Below are 22,453 nucleotides of genomic sequence, written 5' to 3' on the forward strand. Positions count from 1 at the left end.
GTTCACACATATTTATAACGCAGAGTACTAAATACTTTTTGACACTGAAAGTCTGGTCATATAGTCAAACTTTTACAAGATTTAGGTGAAGTTATCATAGAAAGTGCCATGTCTCAGCTACTGCAGGATTCCTCACCACAAGCAAGAACACCACATCTTCTGAACAGGCACTGCTATGAAGGTGGTTTCTCCTCTATTTTCATCTTTACTTTGAAGGTATAATTTGAGTAATCAAAATTTATCTCCAAGGTGTTTCTGTCTCTTGGACTTTGTTGTCACTTTGAATCTTCTAATGTTCTACACTCAATTTAGTGAGAATGCATATCACCCAGAAAACTAGCAAAAATTAAATTTTCAGCCCTTACCTAGAAAGTCCAAGGGTCTGTATTCTTTTTTTTTTTTTTTTTTTAGGGCTGCACCAGCAACATATGGAGGTTCCCAGGCTGGTGGTCAAATCAGAGCTATAGTCGCCAGCCACAGCCACAGCCGCTGCCACAGTAACGCCAAATCTGAGCCACATCTGCAACCTACACCACAGCTCACAGCAACGCCGGATCCTTAACCCACTGAATGAGGCCAAGAATTGAACTTGCGTCCTCATGGATGCTAGTCGGGTTCATTTCTGCTGAGCCACGACGGGAACTACCAAGGGTTTGTATTCTTAGCAAGCACCCCATGATTGAGAAGTACATCATAAAATCTTTCATTCTGATTTTTATGTCATCTAAAAACTTAATTTCTCTATTTTCTCAAGGAGTGGAAAGTGTTTTCAGTAGTATATGGCCAAGGGCAGAGCTTTCTACCATGTCAGGAAACTCTCTGTTTAACAGGGACTTCTAGTGAGCACTCTTTGGTTTCTGTTGTTCAGTCATTCCAGCAGTCCAGCCATTTCTATAGTCATTTTTGTAAGTTGCTGAACAGTGCTGCCATGTTCACAATGAACAGTTTGACTAACTTGTGCATATTACATCATTTCTGATAGGAAAGCGCTTCATATTCTCACTTATCTAAATCATATGGGGATGTATCTCTAACTTGGTTTTTCTGTTAATCATGAGCTTTATGTTGATGTCCCCCTTCTTTATGGGAGGAAAAGGAGAGTGGAAAGAAAACCCACAGTAGTTTGGGGGGAATGAAGCCCAGAGCCTAATGCCAAGGGCCACGGTAGGGTATAGAATTCTCCTCAGAACTGGTAGCTAGTCGGTGGCCAAGAAGGGAGGACTTGTTCGCAGCACAAGCAGTAACAAAAAAAATGGCACTGATGCCCCAGTTTTAGATTGTATTCTTCCTGTAGAGCTACCCTGAGAGTATTAACCATGACTTTGTAAAATTGAAAATGGATTTTTTAGAAAACATGCTAAATACCTAAGTCTGAAAATGTTGTACTTCAAATTATACCTTAAAAAAATCACATGCCTGTTATTCCTCTTTGGGGCTAAGCCTTCAGACCCAGTTCATGAGCCAGTAAGGTGTTCAGGTCATGCCTTAGAGGCTCCTGTCTTCACTGGAAGGAGAGGAAGACACAGTGTGTAAGGTACCAGTTTTGTGTTTCATGCTTCTCCCTCATGTGCGAATAAAGTTGGGCCATACGAGGGATAATGAGATACTCAGTTATATAGTTTTAGACTCAAACCCCTTTTTCTTTTATATAATTTGCCTTCTTAGCATTCTTAGGACCTTTTCAGTTCACTGTTCATTCTTTAAGAGACGCTTGTACAACCTCAGTATACTTGTATCTGCCATTTCCCGGTTTTGCCCTCCTTGCTAGTCCCTCCATCTCCAGATGACATGGTCAGGACCAGACTTTGTCCCAGCCAAGAAACACACCACTTTCTAGGCTCTTCCTCTGCTTTGCTTCCCTCGTTCCTCGTCAGGAGCTTCTGCTCATCTTAGTTCTTCATGTTCTTTCCACCCAACCGAATGTCAAGAACTAGACCTCGGTATTTTCCCATCCACATGATATTTCTCTTGGAACTTTTGACACTTTACAAGGCGGAGGGGCATTGTTCGGCCTAAGCTAAGTGAGGGAAGTTCTAATTTACCATTCTAGTTGTTGGTAGTCTATATGGGTATTTCATAGGATGGTAAAAATTTCCAGTACTTCCAAACCATATTCTGAGGCAGACTTCTACTTTGCATGCTCACAGTACTGGTCCTTGCATTTTATGCTGTAAGTAAAGAGCTGCTCCAACAAGTTAAGTTTTGGTGAGACTTTGGATAAACTTCAGCACTGTCCAATAGAACTGTCTGTAATGATGGCTTTTCTATTATCCATGCTTTCCGATAGCAATAGTCATTGGCTATTGAACACTTTAAATGTGGCTAGTGTGACTGAAGGACACATTTTTATTACATTTTAATTACTCTACATCTAAGGTAGCCACATGTACTTAGTGGCCACTATCCTGGACAGCAAGGTCCAGTTAATTACGTTGATTTAACATTAAATCTATACTAAACCCATTTTTTAAGCCAGCATGATCTTGGAGAAAATATGTTTGGAGATGAAATTTGTTTTAAGAATTAGGTTTCGGAGTTCCCGTCGTGGCGCAGTGGTTAACGAATCCGACTGGGAACCATGAGGTTGCGGGTTCGGTCCCTGCCCTTGCTCAGTGGGTTAACGATCCGGTGTTGCCGTGAGCTGTGGTGTAGGTTGCAGACGCGGCTCAGATCTCGCGTTGCTGTGGCTCTGGCGTAGGCCGGTGGCTACAGCTCCGATTCGACCCCTAGCCTGGGAACCTCCATATGCCGCGGGAGCGGCCCAAGAAATAGCAAAAAGACAAAAAAAAAAAAAAAAGAATTAGGTTTCAAGGCTTGGATCTCTTACTGGATTTCAGGAGCCAAAGTTTGATATACTGCAAAGTTGTAATAGAAATCTAATAAAGTTGGAAAGGCCAACTTTATTGGAATCTACTAATTTCTTTAGAAAACTAAGGGCCTCCCCAATTCTTATGTTGAGCTATCATGTATTTAGAATGCCACTCATCGGTGCGTACATTTTAAATGCTTACCATTCTCTAAATGTTTGAAAGTCCTCAAATTATTGATAAGATATGATCACTGTTCTTCAGGAGCTTGTAAACGACAGGAAAAAAAAAAACATAAATAGTTTGAGTGAAACCGTTTGAGTGAAAATATGAATGAGCTAGAGACCCAGGAAAGGATTAAACTCAGTTTTACTGGCTGTGAACCCAGTAGGAATTCCTGGTTGGGAGTTTCCCTTTCAGTTCAGTGGTAACAAACCCAACTGGTATCCATGAGGATGCAGGTTCAATCCCTGGCCTTGCTCAGTGGGTGAAGGATCCAGTGTTGCTATGAGCTGTGGTGTAGGCTGGCAGCTGCAGCTCCGACTCAACCCCTAGCCTGGGAACTTTCATGTGCCACCAGTGCAGCCCTAAAAAGCAAATAAATAAATAAATAATTTTTTAAAACTAAAAGAAATTCCTGGTAGGAGGAGATGATTACAGTAATCTAGTTTGGGTAGTTTATAAAACTTAGTGGGAAAGGTAGGAGGGCGGTCAGGCCTTGAAAGATAATTTCAATTGAGATAGAGAAAAGAAGAGGCCTTTAGGATACATGGCATTTGAAAAGCAGTCTGGATATTTTAAGTTGGGAGATTTGACCAGAGGCTTCAAAACCAATCTAAGGGAGTTCCCATTATGGCTCAGAAGGTTAAAAACCCAACATAGTATCTGGGAGGACGAGGGTTTGATCCCTGGCCTTGCTCAGTGGGTTAAGGATCCAGCAATGCCAAAAGCTGCAGCAGTAGCAGGTCACAGATGCAGCTCAGATCCGGTGACTATGGCGTAGGCCTGCAGCTGCAGCTCCGATTCCACCCCTAGCCCGGGAACTTCCATAAGTCGCAGGTGCAGCCCTAAAAAGAAAAAAATCTGAGGATTATGGGCCTGATATGATGGATTCTAAAAAAAAAAAAATGGCTGTTTTCAGTCAAGGCAAAAGCATTATGAAAGCAGTGTCATAGGTACATCTTTCCAGCATCTCTCTGGATGGATAACGGCAGCAAGAAATTAGAGTTGTGGCAAATCTGAGGAACCTGTTGTCATGACTTGGGCAAGGAGTGTTGAGACACACAGAGTGGTGACAGAGAGAAAAGAAAGACGGGCTGCAAAGCTGTTTGCACATCATTCCCAAATAAACAAATCTAAAGATGAACAACCCTTCATATTGCCATATTTTACATTTAAAAAGCACTGTGGATTATTTTCCTTGAAAGGAACTTCAGGAGTATAAGATATTCTTTTCGTGCTTCTTTGTAAAAACTGACTAAAACCCCTTCCTAGTAACTTTGCCCTTGTCAGATGTAATTGCAAAATGTAGCAACCAAACTATTGATTGGTTTGCCAATTGCTGATGTGTATTTTTAAATAGTGCACAATTTAGATCATCAGTGCTTATACAGAGGAGGAAATAATGGCTACAGAAAGTGGGATGTGAAAGCTGCCCACCAAGAAATTACAGGGCTCTTTCTGATCTCTTCTTTCAAGGTCACCTACAGATTAGGAACAACTAATAAAAGGTAACAATGTGGATTCTAAATAATATTCTTGCTGTAAATTATAAAATCTTGTGAGTATAAGCCGCCCTAGGTAGATTTATGTATAGGATCAACTATCTTCACTTTTATTTTCCAAAAGCTCTTCAGTGTTATTAAAGCTGAGTCTTTTGCTGTTAGTATGGTGCTCAAATCTTTGTGTTAGTGTTTTCGCATGATGAAAATTTTAGAATTTGAATGGATCAAAGAGGTGGAAATATCCTAGTTATAATTTAGATATTGTGTATATTTCAGAAGTTATTGTAATATTTAACATATATGCATTATTATATGTTATGTATGTTGCTGTTTTATACAATATATAATCTTTTCTGAAAATTTATTTTAAATTTAAGTTTTCTTGTATCTGCCTGTTTCTTATCCCTGCTGGCAACATATGTGATACAGTTTTCACTGATGATACGCATTTCCAACAAACGTATAATATGTCACATGTAAAAAATGTAGTCCATAATTAGAAATCAGTGTCCAAATAAGTGTTATTATCCCAGTTTTACAAATAAAAAGTGGATGTTTAAGGTAGTTAAAGGACTTGCTCAGTGGCTCAGCCAGTGAGTACACCAGCTTCCTTATCTGAAAGACAAGGATATTGATCATCCTTTCCTCATGGAGTGAAATAAATATTTAAGAATTGCTTAGACCATTGGTTGGCACATGGATAAAATATGAAAAGCCTGGAGTTTCTGTCGTGGCGCAGTGGTTAAGGAATCCGACTGGGAACCATGAGGTTGCGGGTTCGGTCCCTGCCCTTGCTCAGTGGGTTAACGATCCGACGTTGCCATGAGCTGTGATGTAGGTTGCAGATGCGGCTTGGATCCCGCGTTGCTGTGGCTCTGGCATAGGCTGGTGGCTACAGCTCCGATTAGACCCCTAGCCTGGGAACCTCCATATGCCGCGGGAGCGGCCCAAGAAATAGCAAAAAGACAAAAAAGTAATAATAAAATAAAATAAAATATGAAAAGCCAGCCTGTGTGACTGTTTCGGAGAAGTTAAAATGCATAAGAGAGATTTTCCAAAAGAGTTATTTAGGAGTTCCCGTCGTGGCGCAGTGGTTAATGAATCCGACTAGGAACCATGAGGTTGCGGGTTCGGTCCCTGCCCTTGCTCAGTGGGTTAACGATCCGGTGTTGCCATGACCTGTGGTGTAGGTTGCAGACTCGGCTCAGATCCCGCGTTGCTGTGACTCTGGCGTAGGCCGGTGGCTACAGCTCCGATTCGACCCCTAGCCTGGGAACCTCCATATGCCGCGGGAGCGGCCCAAGAAATAGCAACAACAACAACAACAACAAGACAAAAAGACAAAAAAAGAAAGAAAGAAAAAAAAAGAGTTACTTATACATTTTTAAATCCTAATCTTCTTCACATCTGTCCAAAAAAAAAAAAAAAAAGACAGCAGCCCTACTACTCACCAGAGAAGCCTTTAACTTCTACTGAGTGTCATTATAATCATTATGATTAAAACTGACATCTTTGGGCTACAGATGCCTCAGGATTTAAACCTGGCACTGCCACATGCCAGCTGAGTGACAGTGAGCAGCGTACATAACCTTTCTGTGCCTCAATTTCCTCACCTATATAATTGGATATAATAGGATGTTTAACCCCATAATATTCAGACATTAAAGTAGGTAATATCTGTAAGGCACTGCCTGTCACACAGTAGGTGCTAGATATATTCAGTGAAAATCCTTTTCTGATGAATAGGTCACCAGGATAGAATATCTAGATTGCCTTCTGAAACTTGCCATAAACATATACAGGGTAAAGCATACATAGGGTAATATATTTTTCCTTCCCAACTTTCCCACCACTTCCTTTTTGTACATTCTTGCCTGTGCCATTTTATGTGTTAGTAGTCAGTCGGGACTCCTGCAAAAAGTTAGATTTCTGGCACTTGAAAAAAGATTCCATTTTCTTACAGTCCCTATTTTTCAAGGCCAGGCTATAAACCAGGGTAGAATTTCTATTAGTATATACTGTCAAACAAGTGCCAACCAGTTCTGATTCTCTAGGTCCAAGTTAAACAGCCATTCATGACCCAATATGCAAGAGTTCCATTTTTCTCAAAATTCCCTTGAGTTATTTTGATAGTGGGTAATTGACCAGCTTGTGCTTTTCCAAGAGTGGAATCTGGTTGGAGGAGCACTGGAATGAGAGCCTGGAACGCCAGGCCCTGCCTGGGATAAGCTTGTGAACCGAGTGCAGGTCACTGTACCCAGTCTATAACTGGCGGGGTCAGGCTAGAGAAGCCAGGAATCAGCTAGAGCTGCATTGCTCTTATTCATCTCACATGTCCACATTTCTTGTAAAAGTTCCGTTGAACATAGGATTATGCCCAAGAAAATGGAAAACCACAAGACTGGTTGATCTCTGAGATCCTTTCCAGGGCTGGCATTTTCCTATGATTCATTTTCTGTCGACCACACAACTGTGATCCAGAGTCACAACTCATTCAACTCGTCACTTTAGTTACTTAGTCATTTTCCCCACCATCACTTGGGCTTTCTCAGTGTTCTACCTGTCCTCCTGCCCCAAAGCCTGATCTGTTAAGGTATTTGAACCTATTGAACAGAACATTTCTTTTAAGTGGAAAATATTATTCTACCGTTAAGAAAGTGATGTTGTTTTCATGTTGTTAAAAAGAAACTACAGAGCTAATCTGGGAGAAAGGTAGAATAAGAAAATGTTAGTATTAAGTATTCATGGTTTAAGAAAAATCCTTTGATTCCTACAAACTGGAATCAAGAGCCTCTCCTTTTTCTCTCCAGCCTGGCACACTCACTGCTGGGTTTCTCCATGGATGGGTGGAAGGCAAAATGCAACTTTGTATAAAGTCATCCAAGGCTCGCTGCCCAGCGATATGTGGCGATTGCTTGTTCTTTGTGCAGGCAACAGAAGCTCTTTCATACAAAGGAAAACCTTGCTAAGTTTGAGAATGGCCTCGCAGAAAGGATTCATTTAGAACCTGGGCTTTTTGTCGAGTGTGGTTCCTAATGATACATTATAGAAAATTTACAATGAAAAAAGCAACAAAGAAGATTTCACTTTCTTTGAATGCGTCAGATTTTCGGTTCTGGAGTTTAAAATGGAAAAAGATGTTAAAAGGCAATAAAATTGGGGGGTTTATATCCCAAACGCCTTATTTTTTTCCAGGCAACAAAAGCAAGCATAATGTATGTACTCAGATTTATTGTCATTTGACGCTTTCAGTCATGGCACACTTTGCATTCAAAGGCCACTGTACAATTGTTGTGACAGCTATCACCTCAGTAGGTACAGTACAGGACGCAGGGAGCTGAAGCAGGAGTGTTCCTCTGGGTCTGGAGGGAGTGCCGTCCATCAAGGCAGCCAGATGTATTAGAGCAGCATGAATTGCTAATATGCCGCCATTATGGAAAGGACCACTGGCATATTGAATAATGTAGCTTTCAAAGCCAAGCAGAAAATGTGATTACAGACAATTTGATTGCTATTTTTAAAATAAATATTTTCAAAATCTGGAGATATTTTATTTCATGTAACACATAAAGTATGTAACAGTGGACTAGAGCTAAGCATCTTTCAGGACACGAAGGAGCTAGTGATATCAGCCCCACTTAGATGTGAAATAATAGAAGCATTCGTCTAAAATGGGATGGATGTCACTCTGGTTTGTTTCTTTCTTTTAAAAATAGAGGGAAAAAGCAATAAAAAGAAATGATTTTGCTGACTTTGACAGAAGTAAAAAGATGAATAATTATTTAGCATTATGCCACAATTCATCAAATATTTAGTAATTACAGCCATTTTTTCACAAATTATCCTTTTTTGAATATTGCAGCACATGAGAACAGTGTAATAAACCACTGTAAAACTGTGAAAAAATAGGCTGGTTTTTGTTCTTTTTTTTTAACCATATATAATAAAAGTGTGTGGTTTGGTTTTTTTTTTTTTTTTTTTTAATGTCAGATTCCTAATAAGGCTAAAGATAAGTGTCGTTTGTGGTTAGTTGTTAAGCTCTACTTAAGCCCTTTCTTTGCTCAAAACAGACTTCTTTGAATGTGGTATTGATAAGTAGTTCAATAGAGTATGCTAATGATTTGGGACTATCTTTTAGTGCTATAATAAAATATTGTTCCAAACTAGCGTTCCTCCCTAATAGTGTTCAGGAAAGGAGCCAATTTTAAAATAACACTTTTCCTTTCTTGTGCCAAGTACGAAAACTCAAGATTCACTTTGTATATAGGGCTTGCTGTGCTTCTTCTTCAGCCCTAGAGCTGATGTGGATGAGTGCCTCACCCACGCACAGAAGAAGGTAAAAAGCCAGAAGACCAGTTATATAACATACCGTAAGCAAACTTGGGGAGCTATTCATTCCAGTCTCTCAATTCCAGACAGAAGTAAACCTAAACCAGTTAAGATATGTGCTTTTCTATCTAAGAGCCATGATTCCACAGCTTTCCTTGGTAGTCTGTTTGTGTTTAATTAACCTTGTAACATTAAGTCAAATTGAATAAGAGATTTAAATTCCTTCCAGGAAGTTCCTTATTAAAGTTAAACTAAAATATCTTACTGTAGTTTCACTCTGCTTTGTCTGCTTCAGACATCTGAATGCTTGAATAACAGTTGATTTTAAGTATTTGGCATTTATTAAGTTAGTTCTACAGTTGTGTTTTACCTGGCCCAAATAACCCCAACTCCGTTAATCTTTCTTCAAAGGTCATATTCTCAACTTTTAAATCAAATGAACTTTTTTTAATTCGCAATTTGGAGGAATGCTGACCACAATGGGAGGCAGAGCTCCATACAGAGTCTGAGGTTGCAGATAAATTTCTGAATTTCTCAAAAATACTTCTCGACCCAACATGGACATTTTATGATAGGCTCTTTAATAGCATCATTGATTGCTGACATATTTAATTTTTGACCCATCGATCACTCCCACAGCGTATGTCCCTCACTGTATTGGTATCTAGCCAGCAATTCCCCACCTTGTTTCTGTGTAGCTCATTTCTCATCCTAAAGGCAAACATCTGGGAAGGACATCATCATGTTACTCGTCAAGGCATCTTTTTTTTTTCTGGTGGGTATCCATTATTTAAATAGCCCTTGGCAAACAAAGAGAGAGAAGAAAAATGTAGTTATGTGCTCCTAATTGTCCTTGGACAAACAGCTTCTAAGTGGGCCCATAAGTAAGACTCCCCAGGCCCTGGCAATGAGGTTTTGGTCACTAGCTGTACCCTCGAATTATTAATAAAATGTTTCCTAAAGTGTTGAGAGGAAGTTTGCATGGAAGGTGGAGGGGGAAGAACAAACAGCAGGTGAGAACAGAAACTGGTTCAGGAGAGAGATCAAGTTCCCGAAGCAAAGCTCCGTGGGACGTGTGCTCCCTGCGTGTGGTCCTCCTGCTGCCCCTTCTCCAACTCCATGCACACTGTCTGTGTCTCCTCCTCATTGTGGGTCCAGGAAGTGCTCCATCCTCACCCCGTCCCCTAAATAACGATGGCAACACTTCATCCATCAAGTCTTGACTGTAAATCGGGCCCTGAGCTAAGCACTGTACACGTGTCCTTCTGACTCCCTCTTTCCTTCCCTGGCCCTTCACTTAACACCCTGGACATTCCCCACCCCCACCCCCAACCGTGGGAAGGAAAAGTTTGCTCCCTCACGCTCTGCCTGGTGAGCTCTGTACAGAAAAGAGGACGTAGACACCTTGAGGCCTTATTTGGTTCCATTGTCAAGACTTCCATGTGGAAATCATTGATAACAGTATTATAAGTAGTGCCAGACACAGAATAGGACCTTGATAACTATTTCTGATCCAGTGAGTAAACTTGTGTGTTTCCACTGGAACCCTTAATGCTATCCCCAGACAGGTACAGGATCATGTTGCTTTTTTTTTTTTTTTTTTGGCAACACTTCTAAGTTGTATAGTCTTCTAAAATAATACAAATATTCCAGTTTTCAAAAAGTATAATATCGTGTGTTGTGGAGTCAAGTCTACCTTAACACTTTCAATTGAGCTAAATGAATTTGAGCCCTAAACTTATATCCATTTTGTAGTCTTCACACTTCATCAACTTACTACTAATTATTCCTAACTCATACCACAATTAAATTAATATATTTGACAATTAAATGTATAGTTGATTTTTTTTTTTGTCTTTTTAGGGGCGCACCCACGGCATGTGGAAGTTCCTAGGCTCAGGGTCAAATTGGGAGCTGTATCTGCTGGCCTACACCACAGCCACAACATCATGGGATCTGTGTGGCGTCTGCGACCTACAGCACAGCTCACAGCAACACTGGATCCTTAACCCACTGAGTGAGGCCAGGGATTGAACCTATGTCCTCCTGGATATTAGTCAGATTGATTACCACTGAGCCACAGTGGGAACTCCCTAGTTGATCTTTTTTAGATGAATAGTTTTACTTTCTGAGTAGACCTATTTTTGTGGAAAAAAAATTATCAGTAAAATTATAAGACATCTAAAGGAACATATTTCTGCCTAATCCCCTAAAATCTTGGGGACAGAAGGAGCAATGTAGAGAATTAATGTCTGTTAAAGATTAGCCCATAATGACGTGTTAACTTTTTTTTTAATCTTAGAAAGATTCAGTCTTTGACTTGCTGTTTGCTTGATTTGGACGAGTAGATTATTAACATTAAAATGTTGCGTTATAAATCCATTTAGCCATGGAGTCATTGAAGAATTAGTCTAAAATGCTTTTCAGAACAATGAACCAGTCTCACTTCAAGGTACCGCTTCCTTCATTATTCATTAACTGTTCTTATCTAGAACATATGGGAACATTTTGAGAGCAGGTTTTGTTTTTTTTTCCATTTCAGTTTTTTTCCAGTTTCAAAGTTCTGAGTTCTCTTATGTGGACAGGCAATACCTACAGGAACATAATATTTGTCTTTTTATATTAGTCATTCATATTTGTTTCTCTGCCAGAAGCAACACACACTCCATTGGAGAAAAGGTATGAAGTACTGCAGGGTCTCTGGCCATTTGAGACAGTCGTTAAAATTTAGATTCAAGTTTCCTTTTCTGGATCATTTAAAATATCACAGACACCATAATCGTCCAGAGAACAGGTCTTCTTTCTTCACCTAATAAATATATTTAGCATTTTGATAGATATATAATAACAAAATTGATAGCTGAACTTCTCTGAATTTAATGGAGTGTACTAATTCCCCAGGGAAATCTAAGTACTATCTGACAGCAACAGGATTAAACTCCTTTTTGTAATTCCAGAAAGACAACAAACTTTCTCAAAATTTGTTACCCTTGAAGGGTATATTCTCAAGAAAAAAAAAAAAAAAAGAAAGGTATATTCTTTAATATTTAAGGCATTTTTGTTTTTAATCGAAATTTTGATGGTCTTTAATAAAATATTATTCAAGCCCCAGAACTCACATTACACTGTTAACATTTTTCATATCTTTATATGCAATGCATAATTAATCACATTTTTTGCTAACCAGCAGACATAAATAATGGCTTACCAAATGGAGACACAGCCATTCTTCATACATTATGAAACTCGAAAACGATCTGGATGAAAAACCAAGTCTTGCTTTAATGAAGACGGAAGATTCATAAAAGTTATTGCTAAAAACATTATATGATTGAGACTATCAAAAGACAAAGCTATTAGCCTTCTAAAGCACTGTTGTGGGGTGCACATTTCTTATAGAGCTTGAACAATTAACAGGACAAGGAGATGAGTCAGGCTCAACCGAGTAACCATATTCACAAAGAAAGAAGCTGTTTGCATCTCTATATATGTCTCTCTCATCTCTCTACACAAATGTATGCAGTTGCACGTTTGTTTGTTGATTGTGTGTCTGGTACTCTTATCCCATCCTGAGGGTACCAGTGATGGCCATGGCCATTCCCCCACCAGGCAGATGCAGGTTGGGACCTTTGGTGAACAGCCACCGCGTTACCGGGGTGTTCTTGTTTCTCTGGTGGTTCCTGCTTTCCCCAAAGCAGCCTCATTTCTAATTATACCAGCCCATGAGGCTTAGCCCGTGTTTCCCCTGCAAACAGCAGACACTGGGTTCTCTGCAACTGTGCTTTGTGCTAGCATTTCACCCTACTCTTCACACGTTTTGGGAGTATCTTCACTGTGCCTCAGACTTATTAGGCATCATGTGTAATAAATGTTAGGATCCGGAAGCTGACAGTTCACCTGGAGAGGTAAGAGTTACCTGTATGAAACATGTGGAAAATGGAAGACCCTGTAAGTTCAAATTTTCAGATATGGTACATGGTTTAAATCACCCAGGGAGTGATCACCTGCAGAAACCGACCAGTGGCCTCGGTGGGGTCTTGAGAAGCAGTGTGGGTGGTGGGTATGCTGGCTGGTGAGGCAGCCTGGACTTGACACCTGCCTGGCTGCTCACTTGCTCCCTGTGACTGTGGGGACTGTGGGCAGGTGAGTTCACTTGCCTCACTGTCCTTGGTGGTGAGGGTTGAATGGGTCCAGCACCTGAAGCCCTCGGGGGAACCAGGCAGGCAACATGCTTCCTGCCAGCTGTCTACCATCCACTGCTCCGAAGCCCACAGCTGTTCCTGTGGGTTTCCCTCATACTGCCTGTCGCTCCTCTTCTATAAAGTTTACTAGTGTCCATCGTATGGGGGTCCTTCTAAGAACTGCTGTGCTGACATTTATCAGACACCTGCACTTGCCAGTCCTGAGCACAGTGGTTTATAGCATCCTCCTTAGTCTCCACAGCCACCCTGGGACAGGCAGTGTGACCCTTACCTTGCCCGGGAGGGACGAGGACACAGGCAAAGTTACACAGCTGGCAGCCGGAAGGTGGTGAAGCAAGCGGGCTGAGTGAGTCAGGGGCTGTGCCCTCCATCCCCACTGGGTGAGGGCTTGGGGGCTCTGCACTGAGAGCCTTAACAGAGCCTCCCATCCACTCCGTCTCCCCAGGGAGGTTCCTGGGGGGCTTGGTGCCGTCACTGCACATGCCGGCCCGGACAACATTCCCAATTCCATCCTCTTTTTGTTTTAACAAAATAAACTCACTTCTGTTTACATTGTTGGAAATTATAATGAGAGAATAAAAGGAAAACACAGATAATCCAATGAAAAGAAAGGGGGGCTTGGAATTCTAGCTGGTGACTTTGACAAATCACTGGATCTCTCTGGCTCTCAGTTTCCTTCACTGTAAAAGGGGGAAAATGATATGATAATAATATTTATATCACCAGGTGGTTGTAGGGATTAAGTGAGATACGAGGTTAACATTTCTAGAATTTAACAGTTAAAATACAGTCTCTGGTCATTATGTTGAGTAAATTAGCATTCCAGCTAATGAAAAATATTAGTTATTTGCCAAATTTTCAAAAATTTGAATTATTAACTCCTCTGCAAGTAAGATGGGGTTACCTCCTTGGGGTCAGCAGGCTATGTTAACAGACAAGGACTTAGGTGGCTCTGCCATTTGTAAGAAATCCATTATCAGGCAACTCAAGATATTCTTTATTTTCCATTCGTTAGTATACAAAATTTACTTTTAAAAGTACAAAGATATTTAAATTATTTTATAAATAAAAGGAGGAAAAATTCTGGGCAGCTTGCCAACAATAGCAGACCCGAAATTAGCTAGAAATGTTTCCTTCTCTTTATTAAATGCTTGCTACTTTTCCTGATGTGTTCGTATCAATTGGTCTCTTCATAAAAATCTGAATGTTCTACATGACAGAAGATTGATAAAAGCCAAAAAAAATAGTGAATTGCAAATAAACTGCAAGCAGGTTTTCTCCATTCCTGGTCAGTAATGATACATCAGTGTGCCAGGGTCACAAAAGTGTCTTGAAAAGCCAAGTCCCAAAGGAATAGTGTGCTTGGATCCCCCGCATGACCTAGAGCCCCTCCCTGATAGACCCCAGGGCATGGGCGAGAATGCTCATCCATTAAGGATGGTAGATTTCAAAGCCCCATGTGTCAGCAGCCTCCTTCTTCTCCCCCAGGCTAAGGTACATCCCAGCCCCTGATAGCAGTGCCTTGGACACCTCTCATGGGGCCAGAAACTGGCTGGGAGCTCACTCTTAGTGCGAAGGTCACACATAGTTATCTCAGAGGAGAAGCTGGTATGTTTGAACATGTCAGCACATAATGAGATCCTCCTAGTAATTCACAATCTGAGTTCACACAGGTGCGCAACTGCCTGCACAGGGTTTCCCAAGCAGGATCTGGTCTGGTCTAGGATGGGTCTCCAAGGGCAGTTAAGTGGACTAAGTGCTTGTATGCATCATACAATGAGTCTCCATGGCAGTGAGGAAGGGATGTGTCATCCTTGCCTATTTGAAATCATTGGTGCACAATAAAAGGACATCTCACTGTTAAATAGCATAAGCCCTGGAAAAACAGCCCCTTAAACATGGTATAACAAAGAGCTATGTCTTTCTTTTAAAGTCGATTTACAATGTGGCAATGTATTGTACACACATTCTTTTTTTATACTATTTAAAAGATATAGTTAGAATGCTGTTGCATTTCATTGGTACAATGATAAGAATATTGAAATCGGGGATGTCTGAGGGCTGAGAATCCCAAATAGGATGTCATTAAGTTCAAAGTCCCATTATGCAGTGATTACGAAGATAGGTCCTTCCTAGTGGAGGACCTGGCATAGGACTTCAGCTGGTTCCCCACTGGAGAAGCACAGATTACAGTTGGTAGGGTGTGTTCTTGTTTTGGGGATTGAATGAGATCATCCAAGTAAGGTACTCATCATAGGTTCTCTCAGATGTAAATTACAAGCAGGTGGTGAATGCCGTTTCTCTTAAACATACTCTAATACTAGGATTTCCTTAATTCTCAGGATTTAGTAAAACAACCAAATATTTATGCTGGATATTACTGACATGATTTGCAAAGTAATGCTTTCTTATCTGTATTCATTTAAAATTTGTCCTTTTTGAATTAAAAAGGTAATAGATTTGTGATGCTCTGAGGCTTTAAGGCATGGTTACGTCCAAGAGTTTGAGTTAATCTTCTCATCTGACTTGTCGCCGAAAGCTTTGGTATTAAAGGGGAAAGGGCTGTGTGACATGGCTGTGGCTGTAGATGGATCACGTCCACATATGAAATCTGCAGGATGCTTCATGTCAGTCAAGGGCTGTACCACAAGGAAGGGGAGAAACTCAGCTTTCCTCACGTGTTCTCACATTATTCTGTTATGATCACATGATGTGAAATGAAAAAAGGTGAAGTTATCTCCCAAACACAGGCAAGGTAAACAGAAAAGAAATGACTACAATATACAGCTTCCTGCAGAGGCCAGAAAAGAAGAAACTAGGAATTAAATCTCCCTGGGCAATCTATCAAAATGTTGAGAAAAATATACTACTGATGAGAAGCTATCAGATATCTACTGGGAGACAAAAGCACATAACTGTGAATCGTGGATCACAAAAGGGTTTCCTCGGGCACCTCGATGACAACTTTATGATGCATAAAATCATAGATTCTCCTTATTACGGTTTATTGGATAGGCACCTTCATGGATGCAGGATTACACTCTCCCTGGGAAAGAAGAATCTTGCCCAAAGGGCTCTTGGTCCAGGTTGTGAAGAAGATGTCACTCAGGCATAAAATGGGGAGATGAGAAAGTGATTAAAGTTATGTCCACGAGATTGCAAACAAATGTTTTGACAAGGAATAAACCTGGTTATGGGTCCTATGCCTTAAGAATATTTGAACAAATGTTAAAGACAATTATGAGGGAGTTTCATTTCAAACCCTTCCTATTTCTGCTTCGTTTAAAAATAAAGAGGTGAGAACAACCCTAGCACATACTGTGCAATTTGGAAATCCTTTCTTACATCTTTTGCAATTGTATATGTTAATGAAAAATCACAGCATTACAATATCAAAAATGCATATTTACCTAAAATAGCAAGACATTTGAGACACAAAGTTCTTTGAATATTTGCAAGTCATCATTCTGTATTCCATTTCCTAGTTGTAGGCAGACAGCTCAAATTTCTGCAGTACCATGTGTCTTACTTTTTGATTGGATTCTTTATCAGAAGATTCTTTCCCTTTGTATTCTGATAGACTCTAAAATGAAACCCCAATTTTTCCTCTTGGTGTGGCATTCTTGTACATAGGCTGTGCATCTTAGAACAATTAGACCATATTGGGCATCTCCTCTATGTAGAATTCCCTTATAATTTATCATTCAAACCAGCACAGTTTTGAGAGTGAAGCATGTGACTAATAATGATTAGGCCTAAAACTGGGACAGTTCTGAGGACACTGGAATTTAGGTTCCAGTGACTTCAGTAACTATTTGTGAGAGGTGGAGTATGTTTATGGTGAGGGTGCAAAAACTATGTGGAAATGGTTCCTACCCTCGTGTGTCTGATAAAACAAGTGAGTTTTGTACTTAAAAAGCCATCCATCATTTCAGAGCATGGTACTTACTATCACAGAGTTAGGAAATGACATGAGGAATCAAAGAAGGCTGCCTAATAGAGGTCGAGTTAGAGCAGGATCTCAAGAAACATTGATTATTGATGAAGAGAAGCAGGGAAAATGCATTGGGAGTGAGAGAGTTGCACTGAGTATGTGTGTGAATTGAATCACTGTCCACCCCAGATGCTCAACCTAAAAACTTGTTCATCTTTTCCTCTCACTCTAAACAATCCAGTTTATGAACTGCCTCCAGAATGTGTTTAGAATCTACCCACCTAGCCTCCTTCTTCGCTGCTTCCACCATGGTCCACAGTGCCGTCTTCTCTTTGGGTTACAGGAAGGGTATCCCAGCTGGCCTCCTCTCCCAACTCTTGACCCTCCATAAAACATTCCCCACACAAGAGTCAGGGTGATTTTTGTAGCAGACAGTAGCTCAGCCAGCCTTCAGTGACTCATCACTGCACCTAGGATAAAAAAGAAGCATTTCCATGTTTCTCAACATGGTACTGAGGCCTGTCTGAGATTCCTGACTTTGCTGTATAATGTTCTGGCTCTAACTGAGCTACGGTCACACTAGTTTTCTATCACCCACCTCCCGCCCAGTGACCTTCAAGCTGTTGGGGATGCTCTTGCCTCAGACCTTCACATTCAGTTCTCAGCTCAGTGTCATCTCTTGGAAACACTGGTCTAAACTGGCACTTCCCCCACTCCCCCGACGCCACCTCCTCTGGCCTCTCATCACATTGCCATGTTTTATCAAATGAGTCAGCGCTGCAAAGCTCACATGGTAGGAAATGAGTAAATGCTCAAATTATCCCTCCCTGAATTATCCCGTTTATTTAACTAGTTGATGATTTGCCTCACTCTTGGCTGTCTAATCCTGCTTCATCCTGCACATCTAGAAGAGCTGTCATAGGAGGCACTCATTTGTCCAGTGAAGGCACAGGCCCTCAGTATTGTATCTAGTGGATTAAAGACATCCTTAAGAAATTGAAGATTCTAGGAACACGTATACTTCCTATCTTAGTGTAGCAGGGATTCCATAGCAGCAGATGCAAGAGTTTGGTATGTGTATATCTATACACACTTATTACATATATACATACTCACTGTGTAAGTGTGCTGATTTATAATGATTAAAGTATATTTTAGGCATTCCTGTTATGGCTCAGTGAAAACAAACCCGACTAGGATCCATGAGGATGTGGCTCAGATCCCTGGCCTTGCTCAGTGGGTTAAGGATCCAGCATTGCCGTGAGCTGTGGTGTAGGTCGCAGACACAGCTTGGATCCCATGTTGCTGTGGCTGTGGTATAGGCCAGCAGCTATAGCTCTGATTTGACCCTTAGCCTGGGAACTTCCATATGCCGCAGGTGCAGCCTTAAAAAATGAAATATATATATACATATTTATATTTTAATAAATATATATATATATATTGTATTTTATCTTGCCTTCCTCTCTGGCTCCTTCATTTTAAACTTCAATCCTGGGAACCTCAGGTTTGTAAAGAACTTAGGACAATTCCAAGAGAACATACAGAAATGACAGATATCAGGAAGACTGATGTATAAGCCATATGAATTATCCCATTGTTAATTGACATTCACATAGCTCCTTCATTTAGGAAAATCCTAAACTAAGAACAACTATTGTTCCCAAATCAAATGCCTTAGGTGCTACAGAATTCTCTAATCCAGCAGAGAGGAAAATGAAAGGCCGAAAGAGTGACAGAGAATTCTTCCCACCCCAAGAGGTCTGATTAGAGTCCCTCAAAACGATAAAACCTGGGGGTGTGTAGATAATATCATAATGAAAGTTACATGGTTGATTGAATTTATACTTTGAAAGTATGAACATTAGGATAAAAGTATCAAGTCAAGTAGCTTTGAAAACTGGAAAACATAACTTCTTTCTGAGACTTAAAGAGGCCAGGAGGCATTTAGAAAGTTCTTTAATGCCCTGATTTTGAGAAATAATTATAAAAATTTCATGTTGAAAGAAGTAGATAGATTGGCAAACAATTGTGTAAGTATTTACAAAATGTATAGAGAAAATCAGAGAAGAGTTTGGAAACTTTTCCTTTCCCTTTTTTTGGCTCTAGGAATCTAGTTAGGAAAAGAATGCTTATTGTGTAGTAAAATTCATACTCATTTTGAAGTAATTAGAGATGTCTAGAATGTACCTGAAAGACCTGGAAAATTCTTAATTTATCTGGGCCTTAACACAAAATATATTCTAGGGCTTTCTTGGTTATGACCTTCTATAACTATAGGTAACAGTTTGAGCTTTGAGAAATTGTCATATAGATTTTTGTCTTAAAGAATTGTTTATGAAATTTGGACTCTATGCATTCCTATGTAGGTTGGGATATCAATTGGATATTCTTTTCGAAGTTGTTTATGGATTTAGATAACTTCATTCTTATTTTACTCATAGTGTCAATAGATTAGTAATTAAACTTCAAAAATAATCATTTTGGGTCACGTAATGCAGTACTAAATTTTCAAAAATTAAATATATCTTGCACATCTTGAAGAGATGGTGGAAAACCTTCAGCCCACAGAGTGGATTTGCTGTGACAGTCTGCGCAGCATGACCCTCATGAATGGCACTCCACGACTCTGGTTTTCTTTCTTGACTCCGTCTCCTCACAAGGCTGGATCTTTCCTAATAGATGATGGAAACTTAATGTAATCAATCAGTCTGTGTGTCACTCATGAGTCAGAGACATGTTTTTAGAGTCATCTTCACAATCTTTTTCTCAAAGGAATGACTAATGAGCTGGGAGTATCAGAAACTTTAAGGGTTTTTTTGTTTTTTGTTGTTGTTGTTTATTTTTAGTTTAACAAGCATATACTGAGTTCTTACTCCTTGCCTATTATAGCTATTATAGCTATTATAGCTGCCAAGGAAATAATTTTTCACAGAGAAATTATTATCTAGCTTACTATCTAGATCAGGGATTTTTACCTTGTCACCCTTGCCATTCCAGGTTGAATAATTCTTTGTTAGGGAGGGGATACTGTCCTTAGCATTGCAGAATGTTAGCAGCAGCCGTGACCTCTACCCACTGGATGCTAGTGGCACCCCCAAACTCTCTAATTGTTGTAACCAAGAACTCTCCAGACATGGGCAGATGTCTTCTGAGGGGAAAAATGCTCCTAAATGAGAATCACACTCTAACTAGATAACTTCTGTAAAGGTGGAATGGGCAGTGATCAGAGATTGACACAGGCCTTCTCTTAAAAGGACGCTGCAGGAGCAAATGAGGATCCTACCTATTTGTAGAGTTAGTCTTGCAGGAACAGTCACAGAATTGGAGATTTGAGCTGGAAATTACATGGATCACTAAGCAAGATCCTTCACTTTACAACTTAATAAAGTCAGTTTTCAGAGTCATTCATACAGCCTGAGTGTGTATAGCTACCAGAAGCAAGACTAGACCAGCCTCTCCTGGCTCTGTCTTCGGGTTCTTCCCATCAGTCTTCATTGCTTCTGGATAAAGGAGGCATTGATATTGACAATGCAGTGTTTAGAACTATGACCTTCACCGTTTTCCTTGGGTAACCATTTTGACAAATGCCACTTACCCAGTTTCCATGATTTAGTCAACTGCAGAAGGAGGCCAGGTGGACTGCCTGTCACGTACAATTCTCTCCACTCCATTGAGCACACTCTCAGCTCTCTTTTGCCATTGTCATTCCAATAACCAGGACATGATTTATATTTTTCTTGAAAAATGGCTAAGTGAAAACTAACTTTGTGAAAAATTCAGTGATACTTAAATTCTAACTTAAATAAATCCAAATTGTCCCCTTTTTTTGGCAGGCATCTAAAAACCCAGCAATAAATATTTTTCACACTTTTGAGTAGATCTTTGTGAAACATTCTTGTACTTTTAAGTTCTAATAATAAAGTAGCAGTCAATATTTTTATTAAGGATCCACTAGCTTCAAAGCAGAATGCTACCCTTGTAAAAAATAGAAAAATCAACGAGACACATGCCAAGGAAGTAGGCATGAATAAATCAAACTAAAGCAATAGTTAGAAGGTGACTTGACTATGACGCTATAGGTAGAGCACTATGAATATGAAGAAAAGTAGAAGAGAAAATAGAAACCAAGCTGTAGAAAACTGTGTGCCAAGTACTATGCTAGGTGCTAGACGAACACTGTCATGTAGTCCCACAGTGAAATGGATATTATTTCCCACATTTACCAAAAAATAATGTACTGGGAACAATGCAAGCAAAGACATATATGAAGGAAAGCAAAAACAAACAAACAAAATTATTTAATTTCATTACATCATAAAATAGGTGAAGGGGAGAAATGGCATACAAAGTGGGAGGATCTTGGATAATTTCTGGCAAAGAACCAAATCTCATCAAATATCAATTGAGTGGATATAGGTGAAAGAACAAATATTAGGCTGGCACCCGTTTGCAGAGATCCTTGAATGTGAAGCGAGACATTTGAACCTCATCTGTTAGTGAGAACGGGTGGAGGGTTTATAATCAAAGGAGACATGGTTGGAGTTGAACACTTTATTCTTCTTTTCCTGAGTCACCCTGTGGATTTTGTGTATGCATAAAAAGTTCTGCTGTAAGATTAAGGCATGACCAGAGTACACTGGGAATGCCCAAGGTTAGCATAATCATCATGCTCACGGGGAGAAGGGAGAAGATATGTTTATTTGGTACAAAGAAAATTGTGGCGATAAAGAAAAAGGACCTGTGGTCCCATGCCTTGTGCCCCATGGGATCTAGAAAGTACCTTCTCGAGCCCTGGGCTGTCTCCAGATGCAGCTCACAGATGGGCAGCATCAGCATCACCTGGGAACTTAGTAAAAGAATGAATTCTTGGGCCCCACCTCATACCTTCTGAAACTCTAGCTGTTGGCCCCAAGTGTCTATCTTTTCATAAGACCTATGGGTGATTCTGTTACATGCTCAATTTTGAGAACCACTGTTCTAGAGTAATTTAATTTGATACAAAGAACTAATGTTCTTTCTCCCTAGATTAAAAAAAGGAAATCTAGGCATCCTGCTCTTTAAAAAAAAAAAAAAAAAAAAGACAATTATTGCCTTAAAAACATGCAGAGAATCATAGGCAGAGTTTGAACTAATTTTAAGATACAAGCTAATCATAGGAGTTCCTGTTGTGGCGCAGTGGTTAACGAATCCGACTAGGAACCATGAGGTTGCGGGTTTGATCCCTGGCTTTGCTCAGTGGGTTGAGGATCCGGCATTGCCCTGAGCTATGGTGTAGGTTGCAGACACGGCTCGGATCCTGTGTTGCTGTGGCGTAGGCCGGTGGCTATAGCTCCGATTCAACCACTAGCCTGGGAACCTCCATATGCCATGGGAGTGGCCCAAGAAATGGCAAAAAGACAAAAAAAAAAAAAAGATATAAGCTAATCATAACTGGTAAAATGAATTACATGCAGT

At 40.2% G+C, this 22,453-nt stretch overlaps 1 protein-coding gene across 4 annotated transcripts in view; it reads left to right on the plus strand.

Moving 5' to 3' along the window:
• The window catches only part of TOX (thymocyte selection associated high mobility group box), a 302,432-nt gene that overhangs the window by 170,352 nt on the left and 109,627 nt on the right, over positions 1-22,453 (plus strand). The gene's annotated exons all lie outside the window — the stretch shown is intronic.

Source organism: Phacochoerus africanus, chromosome 6 (assembly GCF_016906955.1).
Source record: "Phacochoerus africanus isolate WHEZ1 chromosome 6, ROS_Pafr_v1, whole genome shotgun sequence".
Taxonomy (NCBI): Eukaryota; Metazoa; Chordata; class Mammalia; order Artiodactyla; family Suidae; genus Phacochoerus; species Phacochoerus africanus.